This window comes from Schistocerca cancellata, chromosome 6 (assembly GCF_023864275.1).
Source record: "Schistocerca cancellata isolate TAMUIC-IGC-003103 chromosome 6, iqSchCanc2.1, whole genome shotgun sequence".
Classification (NCBI taxonomy): Eukaryota; Metazoa; Arthropoda; class Insecta; order Orthoptera; family Acrididae; genus Schistocerca; species Schistocerca cancellata.
In genome coordinates, this window is record NC_064631.1 from 44,039,119 (window position 1) to 44,061,219 (window position 22,101).

General features: G+C 45.1%; 1 pseudogene; it reads right to left on the bottom strand.

The window, feature by feature from the left end:
• Positions 1-1,636: 1,636 nt before the first annotated feature.
• On the bottom strand, positions 1,637-1,754 carry LOC126089690 (5S ribosomal RNA; annotated as a pseudogene).
• Between the last annotated feature and the right edge of the window lie 20,347 nt (positions 1,755-22,101).

Sequence of the window (22,101 nt, forward strand, 5' to 3'; positions counted from 1 at the left end):
TAAACTATATCTCTTTTTAGTAGTTCTTTGACAATGTTATAAATACGAGCAGCAAGAAGGGTCGAGAGGCAGTCGGAATGTCACTTTGGTACAGTGTGTTTGTGTGGTATTGTTTGAGGTGGATAAACAATGCAAAGAACATGTAAAGGAAGTTGTGTTGTGTCATAGTCTTTGGTGGGCAGTGGAATTAAGATGGCCACCAGAGAAATAAATATTTGAAGTTTACATATTTGTTGGTTTCGTTCATTCTTTATCATCAAAAGCACATAAAAAACACGGGACCTCATGTTTTTAACCCTAGACAACCAGATTTAGAGCCAGCATCAACATCGAGACACAGCAGCGATCCAGCAAGCAGCAGTGATTACTACAATGCATTGTAATGGCGCCAACCTAACATCAAGTGCTAACAAGCTCCGTAAATGGGAGTGAAATAGTGCGATTATAGCAATTAGCAATATCTACGACCAGGCGACCATTACAAGTTGTAAGTAAAGAATTAATGAATTAAAACGCCATGCTTGATGATAAAGTTTTCTAACATGAACAAAAATCTGTGGTAACTGACAAAATTTTTTCTTTTCATAACTTTGTTGAAATCACCGATAAAAAGTTTCGAGAAGCTTTCAAATTGTGTGTAAATTTTGTTGGCTGTCGCTAAGGATCGTCAAATTCTAGATAGTTATAGATTGGTTAATTTGTACACTGTGACTTACGCTGCCTCAAAATATAAACACAGTTTTTAACTTTAATACATAAATAATTGTGTTAAATCTTCGCCGTACGATTTTTGAAATTTTCAATTCGATCAACAAGTGTATAAAACACCAAAAAAAAAACATTTTTATTCTCCCTGGAAGCCATTAGGAAGGCAACCTGTAACTAGTATTTGGTGGTATTAGCAGTATTGTGCACTGGTACGCAAAACTTTAGGATGAAGGTAATTTTCACATTTAGTGTCACTGCCAAGTACCATAGATCGATTAAACTTTGACCATACGTAGAAAGACCTGTTATAGTGTAGGTAACAGAAAGAAAAATGCAATGAGACGAACAGAAATGACACTTTTATTGATGAATCAAATGGCTGTAGGCACTATGGGACTTTACATCTGAGGTCATCAGTCCCCTAGACATAGAACTACTTAAACCTAACTAACCTAAGGACACCACATGCATCCATGCCCAAGGCAGCATTCGCACCTGCAACCGTAGCAGTAGCGCGGTTCCGGACTGAAGCGCCTAGAACGGCTCGTTCACAGGGGCTGGCCACTTTTATTGAAAGAAAATAATTACTCTGAAGTTGTCGTGATTCATGGAGGTTCCCTGATATTACAAAAGCGGCGACATGATACTTAATAGCATATGTGATCCCTGTTAAGGGCAGTGCATGGTTTGAAAAGGCTCCCGTGTAAGGATTTGTTGTGCACTCAAGCACTCTGTCATCAGGCCACTAGTGGCCCATCGGGACCATCCGACCGCCGTGTCATCCTCAGGTGAGGATGCGGATAGGAGGGGCGTGTGTTCAGCACACCGCCCTCCCGGTCGTTATGATGGTTTTCCGTGACCGGAGCCGCTACTATTCGGTCGAGTAGCTCCTCAGTTGGCATCACGAGGCTGAGTGCACCTCGAAAAATGGCAACAGCACATGGCAGCCCGGATGGTCACCCATCCAAGTGCCGGCCAAGCCCGACAGCGCTTAACTTCGGTGATATGACGGGAACCGGTGTATCCACTGCGGCAAGGCCGTTACCATTTGTTGTGCAGGGCATTCCATTTGTCCACTTGCACGGCTGGCAGCTACGGGATGGTCGCTGGTGCATGTGGATGTACTGCAGTACTTTTGACTGAAGCATTACACATGTGGTCGGCGAGAGTTAAGTCGGGAAGCGGGCAGGTCAGTCCATTCGGCGAATATCCTCTCGATCTAAAATCTCCACCACCTGCAGTGCACTGTGTGGTCGCACAAGGACATCCACAAAAATAGTCAGGGCCAAGTGCATCCCTGAAAAGACGCACATGGGTAAGAAATTACGTTGACTGGTAAGCTTCAAAAATTTGGTGGTCAGCACATCCAAGCAACATTATGCGTCCCCACACCGAAACACCTGGACCACCAAACCGATCATGTTGGACAGTGCTGATTGTACCCTGATATGAAGAGAGGAGGGAACGCTTAATACAACCTGGAGGAATGTCGAACATATTCGTTTTGGTGGACCAAGTGACACAGGTCAAAATGTTCAAATTTGTGTGAAATCTTATGGGACTTAACTGCTAAGGTCATCAGCCCCTAAGCTTACACACTACTTAACCTAAATTATCCTAAGGACAAACACACACACCCATGCCCGAGGGAGGACTCGAACCTCCGCCGGGATCAGCCGCACGGTCCATGACTGCAGCGCCATAGACCGCTCGGCTAATCCTGCGCGGCAAAGTGACACATTTTGGGGACTCATAATGTTGCTTGGGTATAGTGACGACCAGATCTTCGAAACGGTACAGTCATTGCTCTATGGTTCTCGTTACCATGTACATCTTTTCAGGGGTGCTTTTGGTGGCAGGCATCATTTTTATGGACGACAAATTGCGACCACATTAAACAGGGCAGGTGGAGAGTTCGTAGAACAAGAGCATTTTTAGCGGATGGACTGGCCTGCCGTTCTCCCGACGTAAATCTCATCCATAATGTGTGGCATGTGTTGCACGTCTACATGTATCAACGACCATCCACCAGTTGTTAACCGTACTGGTGGAAGAATGGAACGACCTACCTCAAGAACTCCACACGACTCTTGTGGCCAGAAAGGGAGCACGTTGCCGAGCATGCATTGTCGTCCAAGGTGGCCACACACTCTATTAAAAATTATGATCCGCCATTTATAATGTCCAGAAGACATCATAAATCGCGGTGACTTCACTGTAACTACTGTCTTTGAGGGGTGTAAGGTATGTGATGCGTCTCAAACAGCCTCTCCATACAAATGCCAACCTCATCTTCACGAGTTGCAGCCAAGGATTGCTGCACGGTACACCCTGTTACCACTAACGAGGATATGGCGACCGAGTATCTCCCGGAATAAGGAGACACTCTCTACCAAGCGAAACGGCCTCCTAGGAGGGCGGATGAGCAGGTAGAGGCAGGGCACTCTCTTGTCCTTGGGATGGGAAACTGTCCCTAAAGGCGGAAGAGCCACATGATGGCCAACGGCATAGAATGAAGGAGGCAAGGAGAAACCACTTCATTAAAGATCTAATTAGATTTCTCAAGTATCAGCAGCCATAATATGAATATGAAACAAGCTCTAGTAAAAATGCAATCCGGAGTAATAGCCCCTCATTCGGATCTCCGGGAGGGGACTACCAGAGATCTCGTTTCAACAGTTCATAGGAAGAAAGGAAATAAAAAGAGCTATAGTAGAATTGGAACGTGGAACGTCCGCATCTTACTGCAGATGGGGAAGCTCGAAAACCTTAAGCAAGAAATGAAGAAAATGAAGTTGGATATACTAGGAGTGTCTGAAATGAGATGGCCTAACTGCGGAGATTTCTGATAAGGTTGATAAGGTTGAATGGAAAAAGCTATTCCAGATATTGAGGGAAACTGGAGCTAAGAATAAGGACAGGAGAACGATATGGAACATATACAAAGAAGAGGTGGCAATAGTGAGATGTGGGGAACATCAACAACAAGCAAAAATTAAACAGGGTGTGAGACAGGGATGTGCACTCTCCCCCTGTCCTCTTTAATATGTACATACAGAAAGCAATGGACGAGGTCAGAGAAAAGTTAGGACAAGCTAATGGAATCAGGATCCAGGGAAAAATAGTTGATATGCTGCGTTTTGCGGATGACATTGCTGTCCTAGCGGAAAATGAGGAAGAATTACAAGTAGTGTTGGAGGAAATGGAAAACACTCTTGCTACACGGTACAACATGAAAATTAATAAGTCAAAAACAAAAATCTTAGTTGCAAGCAAACAAAATAATCAAGCTATTACGAATATAAGGCTGAATGGAGAGAAGCTGAAAGAAATACAAGACTTTGTCTACTTGAGAAGCAGAATAACATCAGATGGTCGTAGTAGGAAAGATGTAATAAGTAGAATAAATCAGGCAAAGATTGCATTCTATAAAAGGAAAGGGCTCCTCACATCAAATATGATAAGTCTGTCGTTAAGGAAGCGATTAATGAAGACCTTTGTTGGGAGTGTGCTTCTCTACGGCAGCGAAACCTGGACACTTGGAGAGGACGAAAGAAGAAGGATTGAAGGATTCGAAATGTGGTGTCTGCGAAGGATGTTAAAAATTCCATGGACGGCCAGGATGACAAATGAAGAAGTCCTGCAGAGAGCGGAGGAAGTTCCATTTCTTTGGAATACGGTCAAGAAGAGGAGAGATATATGGATGGGACACATTCTGAGACATGAAACTCTTCTCCACACTATAACGGAAGGTCTTGTGGAGGGCAAAAGGGCAAGAGGCAGACCTAGAAGAAAGTACATAAGCCAGATAATACAGGACCTAGGATGCGGAAGTTTCACGGAATTGAAGAGGCTGGCCGACAATCGCACTGAATGGAGAGCTGCTGCAAATCAATCTTAGGATTGGCAACTTAAGAAGACTGTCTTTGAGTGAAAGTGTGATTTCTGTTCGTCTCATTCCCTATATCTTTCAGTTACCTTCTGTATTACACTGTAGCAGCTCTTTGTGAATCTAAGTTTCATCAATCTATACGGCTTAGCAGAGACACTTAATGTGAAAGTTACTTTTGTCCTTAAGTTTTGCACAACTGTGTAGTAATATATTACAAGCCGTGCGGTGTAACGCAGTGTTAACCGGGCGGGAAGGAGCGCCGGTCCCCGGCACGAGTCCGCCCGGCTGATTTGTGTCGAGGTCCGGTGAGCCGGCCAGTCTGTGGATGGTTTTAGGCGGTTTTCCATCTGCCTCGCCAAATGCGGGCTGGTTCCCCTTATTCCGCCTCAGCTACACTATGTCGGCGATTGCTACGCAAACAATTTCTCCACGTTCGCGTACACCCGCATTACGCGACTGCGCAAACATAGGGGTTACACTCGTCTGGTGTGAGACGTTCCCTGGGGGGTCCACTGGCTGCCGAACCGCACAATAACCCTGGGTTCGGTGTGGGGCGGCGGAGGGGTGAAGTGGACTGTGGTAGTCGTCGTGGGGTTGCGGACCACTGCGGCTGCGGCGAGAACGAAGCCTCTCCGTCGTTTCTAGGTCCTCGGTTAACATAACATTACATAACATAACATAATATATTACAAATTATATATTGGTATAGTAATACGTGATATACGTTGTAATAACTATAATATCACATTGTCTTTTTCTTTGTTCCTGGAAATAGCTGTTTCACAGTTCCACTGAAGTGTTGCTATTTTATTTACTTACATGTAATTTCGGTGTGGCAGAGCCATTGTCAAGCGATCATTCTTGTAATCAATTAAGTTGTCAAGCTGGAACCTAGCAACATGACTGGCCACAGTTGGACTAACAGTGCCTCGAGATAAAATGAGAGAGATTAGAATGCACACAGAAGCATACAGGCTGTCGTTTGTATCTCGCTCCATTCGTGAATGTAGTAGAAAAGGAAATCGGTAATATTGGTACAATGTACGCTCCGTCATGGAATGTACGGTGAAGTGCGGAGTATGCAGGATGAATTACTTAAAATTTGCATCGCTTTCATTTCGTGACGGCTTCACAATATCGAAAATAGGGTTTCGGTAAATGATAGTAGGCGGAGTGGCTCTTAATGCTGTTATATTGAGATATTAAAGCACATGAGTATGTTTTTATGGTTCAATGAGCTTTCTTACCGGCACTTAAAGGCTCTTGAAGGGACGAGTTAATGCTGTCATTGAAACTTTTTGCAAAAGTATCCGAGAAGTGTGTAAAGTTGAAATGCTTGGCGACAGAAATCGGCTGTGTCGGTGTAAACAGTCCCAAAAGGGGCTCTCATGTTGGGCTCCACAGTTGTATCTAGAGTTTCGGCTATTTGCTTAATTTCTACAGAACTGTTCATTTAAATATGGTCACCTACATATTTGAAATTGTTTTCCTACACTGGTTCTGATACGCTAGCTGCTATTTACAAGAGCCTTAGTTCAGCCTGAAGTAAGAGACCCACTACGTGGAGTTTACACTTCAATAGCCGATTGCGGCCGTCCCGCTTTTCAACTTTGACACATTCCTCGGATAGTTTTGCGGAAATTTTCAACTACTACATTAACCAGATTTAGAATGCAGTTAGAAGATCTATATCGTTCCATTAGAAAGTACATACTTGCTAAAATATACAGGTCTATTCAGGAGATAACAACATCAAATTATGTGCCGCGCTGCCTGTGAAAGTTTAGTTACTCCACCCTGTGTGTGTAGACTGGAGTGGCTGGAAGTTGCTGTTATCTCACAGAACTGGACTTGGTCTAGAGAAATTGTTCTCTCTACGAGATTTGATTTTGATTGGTGTATGAAGAAAGTCATCATGTGTAAACACAACAACGTAGTTTTAGAATAAAATATACTACGTTAGACTTTTACGAAGAAGGGGGTGGGGATTTGGTATTACAGGATTTTTAACTTCTTTAGCTACAGATGAAAGGAGCGAGCAGAGGGCAATGAAACAAGCAAATAATCCTAATAAACTCATCTCCAGAAACCAACACTGTTAATCACGAAGGGTCCATGCATTCCGAAGTACCTACCGCAAGCGAGGCGTTAATTACGAAGTTATAAACGGCATCCATTTGATTTTGTCATCTTTCCGGATATCTATATAAGACTACTGGTTAAGCAGTGTTTCGACAACAAGTGTATCGGTTGTGACTCGCCAGTATCATGGTCTTCCATTTCCGTGACTTGAACACCCTGCTTTTTGTCTGGGGATATTTAAAAGCTTTGATGTTTTGCAGTCTTGTTGATACTGTCAATAAACTCCGGGAACATGACGTGTATGGTTGTCAGTGCATTCCGAACTCGCCTGGGAATTTTAAACTTGAAAAGCCATCGATGAGGAGGCGTGGCCAGGGTGGCCGAGGGTTCTAGGTGCTACAGTCTGGAACCGCGCGGCCGCTACGGTCGCAGGTTTGACTCCTGCCTCGTTTTTTTTCGGTACCGTTGGGCTTTCAAGGGTTGTTCGGAGCTGGAAAGATGAACACTGTACATCACAATTTTTTTTTCTTACTAAATGTGGTCTTGTCATAACGTCGAGGACGCCTAAGGCAAGTTACTAATACACGGCAAAGAACCCGTAGAAACGGCAATACTCGGTATTAAGATGGCCAGGTCCATGGCTAGGTCCAGTCAAGGTCCAATTTAATGTCGCGAGCACTGTTACCTCGAATCGCAAGCATCGCGAGAAATGGTTCCGTATGTTGCCGCTAAGACATGCTGTTAAAGTCGTGGACTTTATGGACGATGATGAAACGCGCAAGCCAAACGTTAAAATTTAGTACGTCTGCTATACAAAAAGCTGCGGTAGGACGGAAAGAATGCTGAGCGGAATGAGATTCAAATAACCACCGAAAAGAAAAAGGAGAAGAAAAGGGCCAACTGACACATTGGATAAATCTGTTATTAGGTAGCAATTTCTGCGATAATATGAACAATGCAAGAAATACTAACTTCGCGAAAAACTGGCAGCTGGCCACGATAAGGGAGCTGTCAGAGGTGCAAACCAGGCAATGAAGAAAAGAACAAATACGTTGTTTCAGAAACAAAATGACCGACCCGCTCGTATAGCACATGGCGTAGTGCCAATGTCTTCCGATAGATACGGAAGTCGCCAGATGCGGAAGCCGCGCGGTGTGTTGAAGTTTGTGGCCGGTGCACTGCCCAGCCCGAGTCCCACGTTCGCTTAGGCAAATGCTGGGCTGGTCCCAAATTTCGCATACAGGTAGCTAAACGGACTTCCGTTCCTCCGGCAACAGACGTCCGCGGCGACAAGAACGCCATCCGCCCGCAAAGATTAAATAAGATAAATTTGCAAAATTTGAGTACAACGGATTCGGACCTAGATGATAATGACTCTAAGAGGAGTTCAAACGACCGGTGGCAGGTTCAGACGAAATGAAAATTCATACACGTTCCATTGTGTCCTAAGGGGTGGACAAAAATACAGAAATATCGCGGGAAACTGATACTTGAATGTAAATGCAGGTGCCAGCTACGCCTGCTGGTTGCGCTGTTGTATTTCATGGTGAACGACGGCTGTGCCAGGCCCTCAGTTCGTTGCAAGTGTCAGTCGTCGCCTGAGTGGTGTTCTGTGTAGTTGTGAGTGCATCATGCTGAAGCCAAGTGAACTCGAACGAGGGTAAACTGGGAGCGCTCGTATGCTGGCTGCTTCCGTAGCGAAGGTTGTCTTGTGTTTCAAGAAGCACCGGATCGATGATTTATACTGCACACAGCAATAGCGGAAAAACATCATTCGCTAAGCCACAACGCGGACGAAAGTGCATGTCGAGTGACGGACGGCCATCGAGGAGGACTGTGACGAAAACAAGAGGAGGACAGCTGCAGAAGTTATTGCAGAAGTGGACGTCACAGTCGCGGACCCTGTCAGCACCACAACAACACGACGGGAGCTGCACAAGCCGCGAACTGCAGGCTGAGCTCAAATACCAAAACCAGGCACCGGCGATGCAAATGCTCGTAGCAGGAGAACGTGGCACCGAGGCCACATCGCTTGGTCTACCTGGAGCAACAGCAGAAAGCCATTTCGTCGTTATTGTATTTGCAACTTCCGGTCGAGTTTATTCCCAAGAGTAAAATATGGCGGGGGTGAGTGATCATTTAGGCAGCCATACAGTGGTACTCCACGGAGCTCATAGTTACTCTGCACGGTCGCATTACTGCCAGGGAATGTGTGCCCACTTTGTCTGTGTTCGATAATGACTGCGCCCCTGTTCACACAACTCGCATCAAATGGCTCTGAGCAATATGGGACTTAACATCTATGGTCATCAGTCCCCTAGAACTTAGAACTACTTAAACCTAACTAACCTAAGGACATCACACAACACCCAGCCATCACGAGGCAGAGAAAATCCCTGACCCCGCCGGGAATCGAACCCGGGAACCCGGGCGTGGGAAGCGAGAACGCTACCGCACGACCACGAGATGCGGGCGACTCGCATCACCCAGGACTGGTGTCGTGGGCACGAGGATCAATTGTTTCACCTCCCCTGGCCAACACAGTCACGAGATCTCAGTATCACTTTGTGGTTACTTTAGAGAGAAGCGTGCGTAGTCGCTGTCCACGTCCATCATTCTCACCTGATCTCGTCACTGTTTTGCAAGAAGAATGGTACAAGATTCGAGGGCACCCATAACAAACGACTAATGCTAGCAGAATAACACTTCGCTCAAACATTTGCAAGGACGTGCGGAAAAGAAGTAACCAAAAAAAAAAAAAACCATAGAAAGAAATACATTTTAAAGAGCTAACGATATTTTCCTTCTGTTGTTCCAACTACAAGAAAATGCGTGTTTATTGAAGTAAAGCGTCATCAGTTGTCTGTAATTAAAAATATTTATAATCTGATTTGTTTTTAAGATAGAAAAACAGTTCGTTAACAATATGTTGCTTTTTGACGGACAAAATCAGTTTTTGAGTGGAGTCCCAGAGGAAAACGAAGACCACCAATGGAAATAAAAGTGAGCGTTTGGCGTCATTGGCCGGGAGGCCTCATATGGGGCAGGTCCGGCCGCCTCGGTGCAGGTCTTATTACATTCGACGCCACAATGGGCGACCTGCGCGCCAGATGGGCATGAAATGATGATGAAGACAGCACTACACCCAGACCCTGAGCGGAGAAAATCCCCGACCCAGCCGGGAATCGAACCCGTGCCCTTATGACGGCAATCCGTCACGCTGACCACGCAGCTGTCGGGGCGACAAGACCACCAATGAGACCACCTGAGCCGGCCGCGGTGGTCTCGCTGTTCTCGGCGCGCAGTCCGGAACCGCGCGACTGCTACGGTCGCAGGTTCGAATCCTGCCTCGGGCATGGATATGTGTGATGTCCTTAGGTTAGTTAGGTTTAAGTAGTTCCAAGTTCTAGGGGACTGATGACCAAAGCTGTTAAGTCCCATAGTGCTCAGAGCCATTTGAACCATTTACACCACCTGATCGCTGAGATAAGGAATTCAGGAAAGTTGCGGGCTTCAACTGGCAGAAGACAGCATCAGACAGAGATGCATGGAAACACCTCTTAAAATGTATTTAATGATTTAAAGAGGCTACATCTTGTATAGATTGAATTAGGTGAACAATAAATTAATAAATAAAATGTTGCTTTTTTACTTAAGGTGATCTTTTCGATATTAAAAACAGACCAAATTACAAATATCTTTAATTACAGACCACTGACCTCACTAAAGCGAACGCACCGGCGGAAAAAAAACAGGCATTTTCCTGTAGTTGCAACGACAGAACGAAAATACCCTGAGGAATTGTAAAGCAGCTATGGATAATGTGGCCACACAAATGAAGAATTTTAATTTCCACGTAACAGCGTAACATTTGTTAATTGCGTACCACGCCTAATTTGGAAGATACGAACGTTGCTCAGTGTGACGACTATCTCCATCCACGACAGCCTGAAACTGCACTGGAGATGGGTCTGCTACTGTCGGAAATATCTCATGTGGGGTGTGGACCATGCGGCGTTCAGCTGTCGTGACACACCTCGTGCATTGCTTGAAGTTCGCACGTTGCGTCCAGCATTTTTATCAAGATCACATAAGTTCTTCAACAATTTGTGGCGGAGTTCGCTGTCGGCCTGTACCAGGAGCAATTCCAAAATCGCCAGATAACTCGAACTTTCGAATCATAGTCTTGAGGCAAGACACAGAAACAGGACCTCTCCGTATTTCTTTAATGCGTCGATAGCAGCAATACTGTTGCATTGTTTTCATAAAACAGCTCTGCGGTTAAAGCCCTGCTCACCTTGTCCACACCCATGTTGACTGTCTGCAGCTGTAATACACACTGATGCGCGTGTTTCATCCCTACGTCGTCGTATGATATCTTGCGAAGCATGGATGAAGGGTATGAAACGGATGCCATATTCCTTGACTTCCGGAAAGCGTTTGACTCCATTGCATTGACTGCAGACTCCTAACTAAGGTACGAGCATATGGGATTGGTTCCCAAGTATGTGAGTGAAGTGTTGGCAGAAGAGCCAACACCTTGTAGCTAGAGGAGGCCGAAATGCACGCGTTTAATTACACGCTGACTGGCGTGAGGTCTGGAACAGTTAAGGGAATTAATAGTAGCAAATAAAGTACGTAGTTGATATAATACTTAACTTTAATCCACAATTGGTGTACATCGCTCTTGACGGTACATGTTATAATCTCAATATAAAATGCTATGGCGCCTTGCTAGGTCGTAGCAAATGACGTAGCTGAAGGCTATGCTAACTATCGTCTCGGCAAATGAGAGCGTAGTTGTCAGTGATCCATCTCTGGCTAAGTCGGCTGTACAACTGGGACGAGTGCTAGGACGTGTCTCTAGACCTGCCGTATGGCGGCGCTCGGTCTGCCATCACTGACAGTGGTAACACGCGGGTCCGTCGTATACTAGCGGACCGCGGCCGATTTAAAAGCTACCACCTAGCAAGTGTGGTGCCTGGCGGTGACACCACAGTGAGTGGCTCGAAGACTTCTTAAGTAATAGAACCCAGTACGTTGTCCTGGATGGTGAGTGGTCATCGGAGGTGAGGGTATCATCTGGAGTGCCCCAGGGAAGTATGGTAGGTCCGCTGTTGTTTTCTATTTACATAAATGATCTTTTGGATAGGGTGGATAGCAATGTGCAGCTGTCTGCTGATGATGCTGTGGTGTACGGGAAGGTGTCGTTGAGTGACTGTAGGAGGATACAAGATGACTTGGACAGGATTTGTGATTGGTGTACAGAATGGCAGCTAACTCTAAATATAGATAAATGTAAATTAATGCAGATGAATAGGAAAAAGAATCTCCTAATATTTGAATACTCCATTGCTAGTGTAGCGCTTGACACAGTCACGTCGATTAAATATTTGGGCGAAGATTGCAGTGCGATATGAAGTGGGACAAGCATGCAATGGCAGTTGTGAGGAAGGTGGATAGTCCTCTTCGGTTCATTGGTAGAATTTTGGGAAGATGTGGTTCATCTGTAAAGGAGACCGCTTGTAAAACACTAATACGACCTATTATTGAGTACTGCTCGAGCGTTTGGGATCCCTATCAGGTTGGATTGAGGGAGGACATAGAAGCAATTCAGAGGCGGGCTGCTAGATTTGCTACTGGTAGGTTTGATCATCACGCGAGTGTTACGGAAATGCTTCAGGAACTCGAGTGGGAGTCTCTAGAGGAAAGGAGGCGTTCTTTTCGTGAATCGCTACTGAGGAAATTTAGAGAACCAGCATTTGAGGCTGACTGCAGTGCAGTTTTACTGCCACCAACTTACATTTCGCGGAAAGACCACAAAGATAAGATAAGAGAGATTAGGGCTCGTACAGAGGGATATAGGCAGTCATTTTTCCCTCGTTCTGTTTGGGAGTGGAACAGGGAGAGAAGATGCTAGTTGTGGTACGAGGTACCCTCCGCCACGCACCGATGGTGGATTGCGGAGTATGTATGTAGATGTAGATGTAGATGTACCAGTACTGGTGCCTAATGGTAAGTCATGAGACCAAAACTATTAACCACTCAAATACTGCAGCGCACAGTCTGAACTTCATTCCTCTAAACTTGTGCCAGGAGTATTGTGAAATAAAAGAGCTAGGTCAGTGTTTAATTGTTGTATTAGGCTTAGGCACCGTATTCGGCGTTCAGACGTGTAGCGCGTACCAACGTTCCACGTGCGTGTGCGTGTGCGTGTACGCTTTTACTGCATCCCCGTCCCCCCCCCCCCCCATCCCCGCCACCCACAACGTCATGGCGGTAAACACGACTAAGGTGCCATCGTGTCCAGGTCTCCAGTGCGCTTTGACGGGTAATAATAACGTCGTACGCGGAGCGAGTTACGAGACGCGCCGCTCAGACTGCACAGGCTGCACTCGGCTCGGCTGCTTTGTGTTCGGCGCAGCGCCCACCCGCATGCCGGTGGCGGGCACCTGCCCGGAGCCGGGGCGGTCCCACGCCGCCTTATCGAGCGACCGGCGCCGCCATATTGCGGCCGCTGTTTATTATGTCATAAAGCCCTCCTCCCGCAGATGATTGGCCGCCACCTGGTGACGTCACGCCAGGTGCGCCATTGTGGCCGGCGCCGCAGCATCCTCGCCCGTCCCCCGCCCCCCTCCACCCACACCTGCGGCGGCTGCGTGCGATAGCATCGCCTCTCCCGCCGCGTCCAACGCGCTCCGTGCGTACCAGCGCAGAGGCGGAGGACGCAAACAAGTAGGCAGCGTCAGCGAGCGAGGTGGCGCAGTGCACAGCACAAAGGACTTGCCTCCGCGGAGAAGCCGGTTCCAGCCTCGTCCGGCCATCCAGATTTAGGTTTCCCGTCATTCCCCCAAATCGAACGGCTGAAAGCAAGAGGAAACTACAGCCGTAATTTTTCCCGAGGGCATGCAACTTTACTGTACGGTTAAATGATGGCGTCCTCTGTGGTAAAATATTCCGGAGGTAAAATGGTCCCCCATTCGGATCTCCGGTCGGGGACTACTCAAGAGGACGTCGTTATCAGGAGAAAGAAAACTGGCGTCCTACGGATCGCAGAGTGGAATGTCAGATCCCTTAATCGGGCAGGTAGTTTAGAAAATTTAAAAAGGGAAATGGATAGGTTAAAGTTTGATATAGTGGGAATTAACGAAGTTCGGTGGCAAGAGGAACAAGACTTTTGCTCAGGTGAATACAGGGTTATAAATACAAAATCAAATAGAGGTAATGCGGGAATAGGTTTCATAATGAATAAAAAAAATAGCAGTGCGGGTAAGCTACTACAAACAGCATAGTGAACGCATTATTGTGGCCAAGATAGACACGAAGCCCACACCTACTACAGTAGTAAGCTTTCGAAATGTGGTGCTACAGAAGAATGCTGAAGATTACATGGGTAGATCGCATAACTAATGAGGAGGTATTGAATAGAATTGGAGAGAAGAGGAGTTTGCAGCACAACTTGACTAGAAGAAGGGATCGATTGGTAGGACATGTTCTGAGGCATCAAGGGATCACCAGTTTAGTATTAGAGGGCAGCGTGGAGGGTAAAAATCGTAGAGGGAGACCAAGAGATGAATACACTAAAGAGATTCAGAAGGATGTAGGCTGCATTAGGTACTGGGAGTTGAAGAAGCTTCCACAGGATAGAGTAGCATGGAGAGCTGCATCAAACCAGTCTCAGGAATGAAGACCACAACAACAACCCCTAAATCGCGTAAGGCAAATGCCGGGATGGAGCCTTTGAAAACAGTAAGGCAGTTTCCATTCCCGAATCCCTTCTTTATGTGTCAATACGTCTCAGACTTAGGGGCGCTCAACGACGATGTTATCAGCAACCACATGAAAACTGATTGAAACGAATGTGGTTCTAAAATAAGACAGAAGACGTAAGAAGCAGTATGAGACGAAATCGCCCCCACTGTGTTCCAGTTACACCCACAATCATCCACACGAGCTCAAATTCTGTTAATAGCTTTAAAATGGTCATATATTGTAAAACCGACAGTCAAAACATAGGTGAGATGAGACAAAAACTAAAATAGATTCGTAGGAATATGTGGCTGGCTGATCCCTTGCAAAAACATGACTGAGTCCACCCGTGGCAGCTGAGTGGACAGCCGGGGCGGTAGCTCAGCGTGTTCGGTCGGAGGGTTAGCTGCCCTCTGTAATAAAAAAAACTGAGTTAATCGATCAACAACGAACTTAAACGGAAGTCTTACGACGTCCGCCCAGAGCAGATTCAAGGAACAAAAGCGAACAAAATGAGATTAAAACAAAAAAAAAGTGGTCAGTACTACAGAATGTCAATCCTAAGTGACCGGTTTCGATTTCCGGATGGGTCGGAGATTTTTCTCCGCTCAGCGGCTAGATTTTGTGTTGCCCTAATCATCATCATTTCATCCCCATCGACGAGCAAGTCGCCGAAGTGGAGTCAAATCGATAGACTTGCACCCGGCGAACGGTCTACCCGACGGGAGGCCCTAGTCACAGTAGGCCGAAGTGGCCGAGCGGTTCTAGGCGCTACAGTCTGGAACCGCGCCACCGCTACGGTCGCAGGTTCGAATCCCGCCTCGGGCATGGATGTGTGTGATGTCCTTAGGTTAGTTAGGTTTAATTAGTTATAAGTTCTAGGCGACTGATGACCTTAGAAGTTAAGTCCCATAGTGTTCAGAGCCATTTGAACCCTAGTCGCACGACATTTACATTTTAGCATGACTGAGCCTGCTACCCTGATAACACGTTGAAAACATTGCCCCAAAGTAGAAGATTTCAGAAAGCCTTAAATGACATGCCACACACTTCCTTGACTTCCGGAAGGCGTTCGATACAGTTCCGCACTGTCGATTGATAAACAAAGTAAGAGCCTACGGAATATCAGACCATCTGTGTGGCTGGATTGAAGAGTTTTTAGCAAACAGAACACAGCATGTTGTTATCAATGGAGAGACGTCTACAGACGTTAAAGTAACTTCTGGCGTGCCACAGGGGAGTGTTATGGGACCGTTGCTTTTCACAATATATATAAATGACCTCCTCCCCCCATGAACCATGGACCTTGCCGTTGGTGGGGAGGCTTGCGTGCCTCAGCGATACAGATGGCCGTACCGTAGGTGCAACCACAACGGAGGGGTATCTGTTGAGAGGCCAGACAAACATGTGGTTCCTGAAGAGGGGCAGCAGCCTTTTCAGTAGTTGCAGGGGCAACAGTCTGGATGATTGACTGATCTGGCCTTGTAACATTAACCAAAACGGCCTTGCTGTGCTGGTACTGCGAACGGCTGAAAGCAAGGGGAAACTACAGCCGTAATTTTTCCCGAGGACATGCAGCTCTACTGTATGATTAAATGATGATGGCGTCCTCTTGGGTAAAATATTCCGGAGGTAAAATAGTCCCCCATTCGGATCTCCGGGCGGGGACTACTCAAGAGGACGTCGTTATCAGGAGAAAGAAAACTGGCGTTCTACGGATCGGAGCGTGGAATGTCAGATCCCTTAATCGGGCAGGTAGGTTAGAAAATTTAAAAAGGGAGATGGATAGGTTAAAGTTAGATATAGTTGGAATTAGTGAAGTTCGGTGGCAGGAGGAACAAGACTTTTGGTCAGGTGATTACAGGGTTATAAATACAAAATCAAATAGGGGTAATGCAGGAGTAGGTTTAATAATGAATAAAAAAATAGGAGTGCGGGTTAGCTACTACAAACAGCATAGTGAACGCATTATTGTGGCCAAGATAGACACAAAGCCCATGCCTACTACAGTAGTACAAGTTTATATGCCAACTAGCTCTGCAGATGATGAAGAAATAGATGAAATGTATGACGAGATAAAAGAAATTATTCAGGTAGTGAAGGGAGACGAAAATTTAATAGTCATGGCTGACTGGAATTCGAGTGTAGGAAAAGGGAGAGAAGGAAACGTAGTAGGTGAATATGGATTGGGGTTAAAAAATGAAAGAGGTAGCCGCCTGGTAGAATTTTGCACAGAGCATAACTTAATCATAGCTAACACTTGGTTCAAGAATCAAGAAAGGAGGCTGTATACATGGAAGAAGCCTGGAGATACTGACAGGTTTCAGATAGATTATATAATGGTAAGACATACATTTAGGAACCAGGTTTTAAATTGTAAGACATTTCCTGGGGCAGATGTAGATTCTTACCACAATCTATTGGTTATGAACTGCAGATTGAAACTGAAGAAACTGCAAAAAGGTGGGAATTTAAGGAGATGGGACCTGGATAAACTGAAAGAACCAGAGGTTGTAGAGAGTTTCAGGGAGAGCATTAGGGAACAATTGACTGGAATGGGGGAAAGAAATACAGTAGAAGAAGAATGGGTAGCTCTGAGGGATGAAGTGGTGAAGGCAGCAGAAGATCAAGTAGGTAAAAAGACGCGGGCTAATAGAAATCCTTGGGTAACAGAAGAAATATTGAATTTAATTGATGAAAGGAGAAAATATAAAAATGCAGTAAATGAAGCAGGCAAAAAGGAATACAAACGTCTCAAAAATGAAATCGACAGGAAGTGCAAATTGGCTAAGCAGGGATGGCTAGAGGACAAATGTAAGGATGTAGAGGCTTGTCTCACTAGGGGTAAGATAGATACTGCCTACAGGAAAATTAAAGAGACCTTTGGAGGGAAGAGAACCACTTGTATGAATATCAAGAGCTCAGATGGCAACCCAGTTCTAAGCAAAGAAGGGAAAGCAGAAAGGTGGAAGGAGTATATAGAGGGTTTATACGAGGGCGATGTACTTGAGGACAATATTATGGAAATGGAAGAGGATGTAGATGAAGATGAAATGGGAGATAAGATACTGCGTGAAGAGTTTGACAGAGCACTGAAAGACCTGAGTCAAAACAAGGCCCCGGGAGTAGACAACATTCCATTAGAACTACTGATGGCCTCGGGAGAGCCAGTCATGACAAAACTCTACCATCTGGTGAGCACGATGTATGAGACAGGCGAAATACCCTCAGACTTTAAGAAGAATATAATAATTCCAATCCCAAAGAAAGCAGGTGTTGACAGATGTGAAAGTTACCGAACTATCAGTTTAATAAGTCACAGCTGCAAAATACTAACACGAATTCTTTACAGACGAATGGAAAAACTGGTAGAAGCCGACCTCGGGGAAGATCAGTTTGGATTCCGTAGAAATGTTGGAACACGTGAGGCAATACTGACCTTACGTCTTATCTTGGAAGAAAGATTAAGAAAAGGCAAACCTACATTTCTAGCATTTGTAGACTTAGAGAAAGCTTTTGACAATGTTGACTGGAATACACTCTTTCAAATTCTGAAGGTGGCAGGGGTAAAATACAGGGAGCGAAAGGCTATTTACAATTTGTACAGAAACCAGATGGCAGTTATAAGAGTCGAGGGGCATGAAAGGGAAGCAGTGGTTGGGAAAGGGGTGAGACAGGGTTGTAGCCTCTCCCCGATGTTATTCAATCTGTATATTGAGCAAGCAGTAAAGGAAACAAAAGAAAAATTCGGAGTAGGTATTAAAATTCATGGGGAAGAAGTAAAAACTTTGAGGTTCGCCGATGACATTGTAATTCTGTCAGAGACAGCAAAGGACTTGGAAGAGCAGTTGAACGGAATGGACAGTGTCTTAAAAGGAGGATATAAGATGAACATCAACAGAAGCAAAACGAGGATAATGGAATGTAGTCAAATTAAGTCGGGTGATGCTGAGGGAATTAGATTAGGAAATGAGACACTTAAAGTAGTAAAGGAGTTTTGCTATTTAGGGAGTAAAATAACCGATGATGGTCGAAGTAGAGAGGATATAAAATGTAGACTGGCAATGGCAAGGAAAGCGTTTCTCAAGAAGAGAAATTTGTTAACATCGAATATAAATTTAGGTTTCAGGAAGTCGTTTCTGAAAGTATTTGTATGGAGTGTAGCCATGTATGGAAGTGAGACATCGACGATAACTAGTTTGGACAAGAAGAGAATAGAAGCTTTCGAAATGTGGTGCTACAGAAGAATGCTGAAGATAAGGTGGGTAGATCACATAACTAATGAGGAGGTATTGAATAGGTTTGGGGAGAAGAGAAGTTTGTGGCACAACTTGACTAGAAGAAGGGATCGGTTGGTAGGACAAGTTCTGAGGCATCGAGGGATCACAAATTTAGCATTGGAGGGCAGCGTGGAGGGTAAAAATCGTAGAGGGAGACCAAGAGATGAATACACTAAGCAGATTCAGAAGGATGTAGGTTGCAGTAGGTACTGGGAGATGAAGAAGCTTGCACAGGATAGAGTAGCATGGAGAGCTGCATCAAACCAGTCTCAGGACTGAAGACCACAACAACAACATAAATGACCTAGTAGATAGTGTCGGAAGTTCCATGCGGCTTTTCGCGGATGATGCTGTAATATACAGAGAAAATGCAGCATTAGAAAATTGTAGCGAAATGCAGGAAGATCTGCAGCGGACAGGCCCTTGGTGCAGGGAATGGCAACTGACCCTTAACATAGACAAATGTAATGTATTGCGAATACATAGAAAGAAGGATCCTTTATTGTATGATTATATGATAGCGGAACAAACACTGGTAGCAGTTTCTTCTGTAAAATATCTGGGAGTATGCGTGCGGAACGATTTGAAGTGGAATGATCATATAAAATCAATTGTTGGTAAGGCGGGTACCAGGTTGAGATTCATTGGGAGAGTCCTTAGAAAATGTAGTCCATCAACAAAATAGGTGGCTTACAAAACATTCGTTCGACCTATACTTGAGTATTGCGCATCAGTGTGGGATCCGTACCAGATCGGGTTGACGGAGGAGATAGAGAAGATCCAAAGAAGAGCGGCGCGTTTCGTCACAGGGTTATTTGGTAACCGTGATAGCGTTACGGAGATGTTTAACAAACTCAAGTGGCAGACTCTGCAAGAGAGGCGCTCTGCATCGCGGTGTAGCTTGCTCGTCAGGTTTCGAGAGGGTGCGTTTCTGGGTGAGGTATCGAATATATTGCTTCCCCCTACTTATACCTCCCGAGGAGATCACGAATGTAAAATTAGAGAGATTAGAGCGCGCACGGAGGCTTTCAGACAGTCGTTTTTCCCGCGAACCATACGCGACTGGAACAGGAAAGGGAGGTAATGACAGTGGCACGTGAAGTGCCCTCCGCCACACACCGTTGGGTGGCTTGCGGAGTATAAATGTAGATGTAGTAGATGTAGATGCATCCATTTATGTCAATGGCCAAGTTTAATATTTGTGCCAGATCGGGATGCGATCCTGGATCTCATGCTCACTCGACAGAAGCAATGACAAGTACGCCGTCCAGACGCAGTGCTTACCTCGACCGGCCGGCCTACCCTGGCACGCCTGGCAGCACACGCAAAATCTAGACTCACACCACACGCTACTGTGCCCCTACTCATTAACTCCAGTACTCGTGGCATATCGCCGATTCCCGTAAGAATGCGAGCTTGGCGTGCGTCTGTACTGAAATACTCGTTGGCCGTCATCATCGTAATTTGACTGGAATACTCTCTTTCAAATTCTGAATGTGGCAGGGGTGAAATACAGAAAGGGAAAGGCTATTTACAATATGTACAGAGAGTCGAGGGGCATGAAAGGGAAGCAGTGGTTGGGAAGGAAGTGAGACAGGGTTGTAGCCTATCCCGGAAGCCTATCCCCGATGTTATTCAATCTGTACATTCAGGAAGCTGTAAAGGAAACGACAGAAAAATTCCGACTAGCAATTAAAATCCATGGAGAAGAAATAAAAACTTTGAGGTTCGCCGATGACATTGTAATTCTGTCAGAGACAGCAAAGGACCTGGAAGAGCAGTTGAACGAAATGTACAGTGTCTTGAAAGGAGAATATAAGATGAACATCTACAAAAGCAAAACGAGGATAATGGAATATAGTAGAATTAAGTCGGATGATGCTGAGGGAATTAGATTAGGAAATGAAACACTTGAAATAGTAGATGAGCTAGAGGATATAAAATGTAGACTGGCAATGGCAAGGAAAGCGTTTCCGAAGAAGAGAAATTTGTTAACATCGAGTATTGATTTAAGGGTCAGGAAGTCGTTTCTGAAAGTATTTGTATGGAGTGTAGCCATATGTGGAACTGAAACATGGACGATAAATAGTTTACACAAGAAGAGAACAGAAGCTTTCGGAATGTGGTGTTACAGAAGACTGCTGAACATTAGATAAGTAGATCACATAACTAATAAAGAGGTATTGAATAGAATTGGGGAGACGAGAAATTTGTGGCACAACTTGACTAGAAGAAGGGGTCGTTTGGCAGGACATGTTCTGAGGCATCAAGGGATCACCAATTTAGTACTGGAGGGCAGCGTGGAGGGTAAAAATCGTAGAGGGAGACCAAGAGATGAATACACTAAGCAGATTCAGAAGGATGTAGGCTGCAGTAGGTACTGGCACATGAAGCAGCTTGCACAGGATAGAGTAGCATGGAGAGCGGAATCAAAACAGTCTCTGGACTGAAGACCACAACAACAGTGCCTGTTCTTTTGGACAGGACAAAACATTGGTATTTTATTCGCTTAGTTGAATATTGGTATGAATTTAGGTTCTGTTATCTCTTTTTGTGCATTTTTGAGGGCTCCTTGTCCTTAGGAATTATTAAAAATAGTATTATTCTAATGTATTGATGTATTCTACTAATATAACATTTGATGAAAGAAATGTTTGCTCATTATAACCTACGGACAGTTATTTATGGGAAAAAGGCTTATTAATGTTTATTAGAAACATTATTTTTCACGCTAAAAACGTAGGTTAAAATATCTGGTAGTATGGAGAGATTTACTTAATAGTATTGCACATCCTGTTAAAAAGTGCTTTTGTGTTAGAATCAGGTTGTTATTGAAATATATTAAAAGTAAGTATTTAAATTGTCCTACCTCAAACAATCGTTTTGTCGTATGAGACTTGTTGTTGTTGTGGTCTTCAGTCCAGAGACTGGTTTGATGCAGCTTTCCATGCTACTCTATCCTGTGCAAGCTTCTTCGTCTCCAAGTACCTACTGCAACCTACATCCTTCTGAATCTGTTTAGTGTATTCATCTCTTCGACTCCCTCTACGATTTTTACCCTCCACGCTGCCCTCCAATACTAGACTGGTGATCCCTTGATGCCTCAGAACATGTCCTAGCTATTGAATAACATCGAGGACAGGCTACAACCTTGTCTCACTCCCTTCCCAAGCACTGCTTCGCTTTCGTGCCCCTCGACTCTTATAACTACCATCTGGTTTCTGTACAGATTGTAAATAGCCACCGGCCGGAGTGGCCGAGCGGTTCTAGTCGCTACAGTCTGGTACCGCGCGACTGCTACGGTCGCAGGTTCGAATCTTGCCTAGGGCATGGATGTGTGTGATGTCCTTAAGTTAGTTAGGTTTAAGTAATTATAAGTTCTTCGGGACT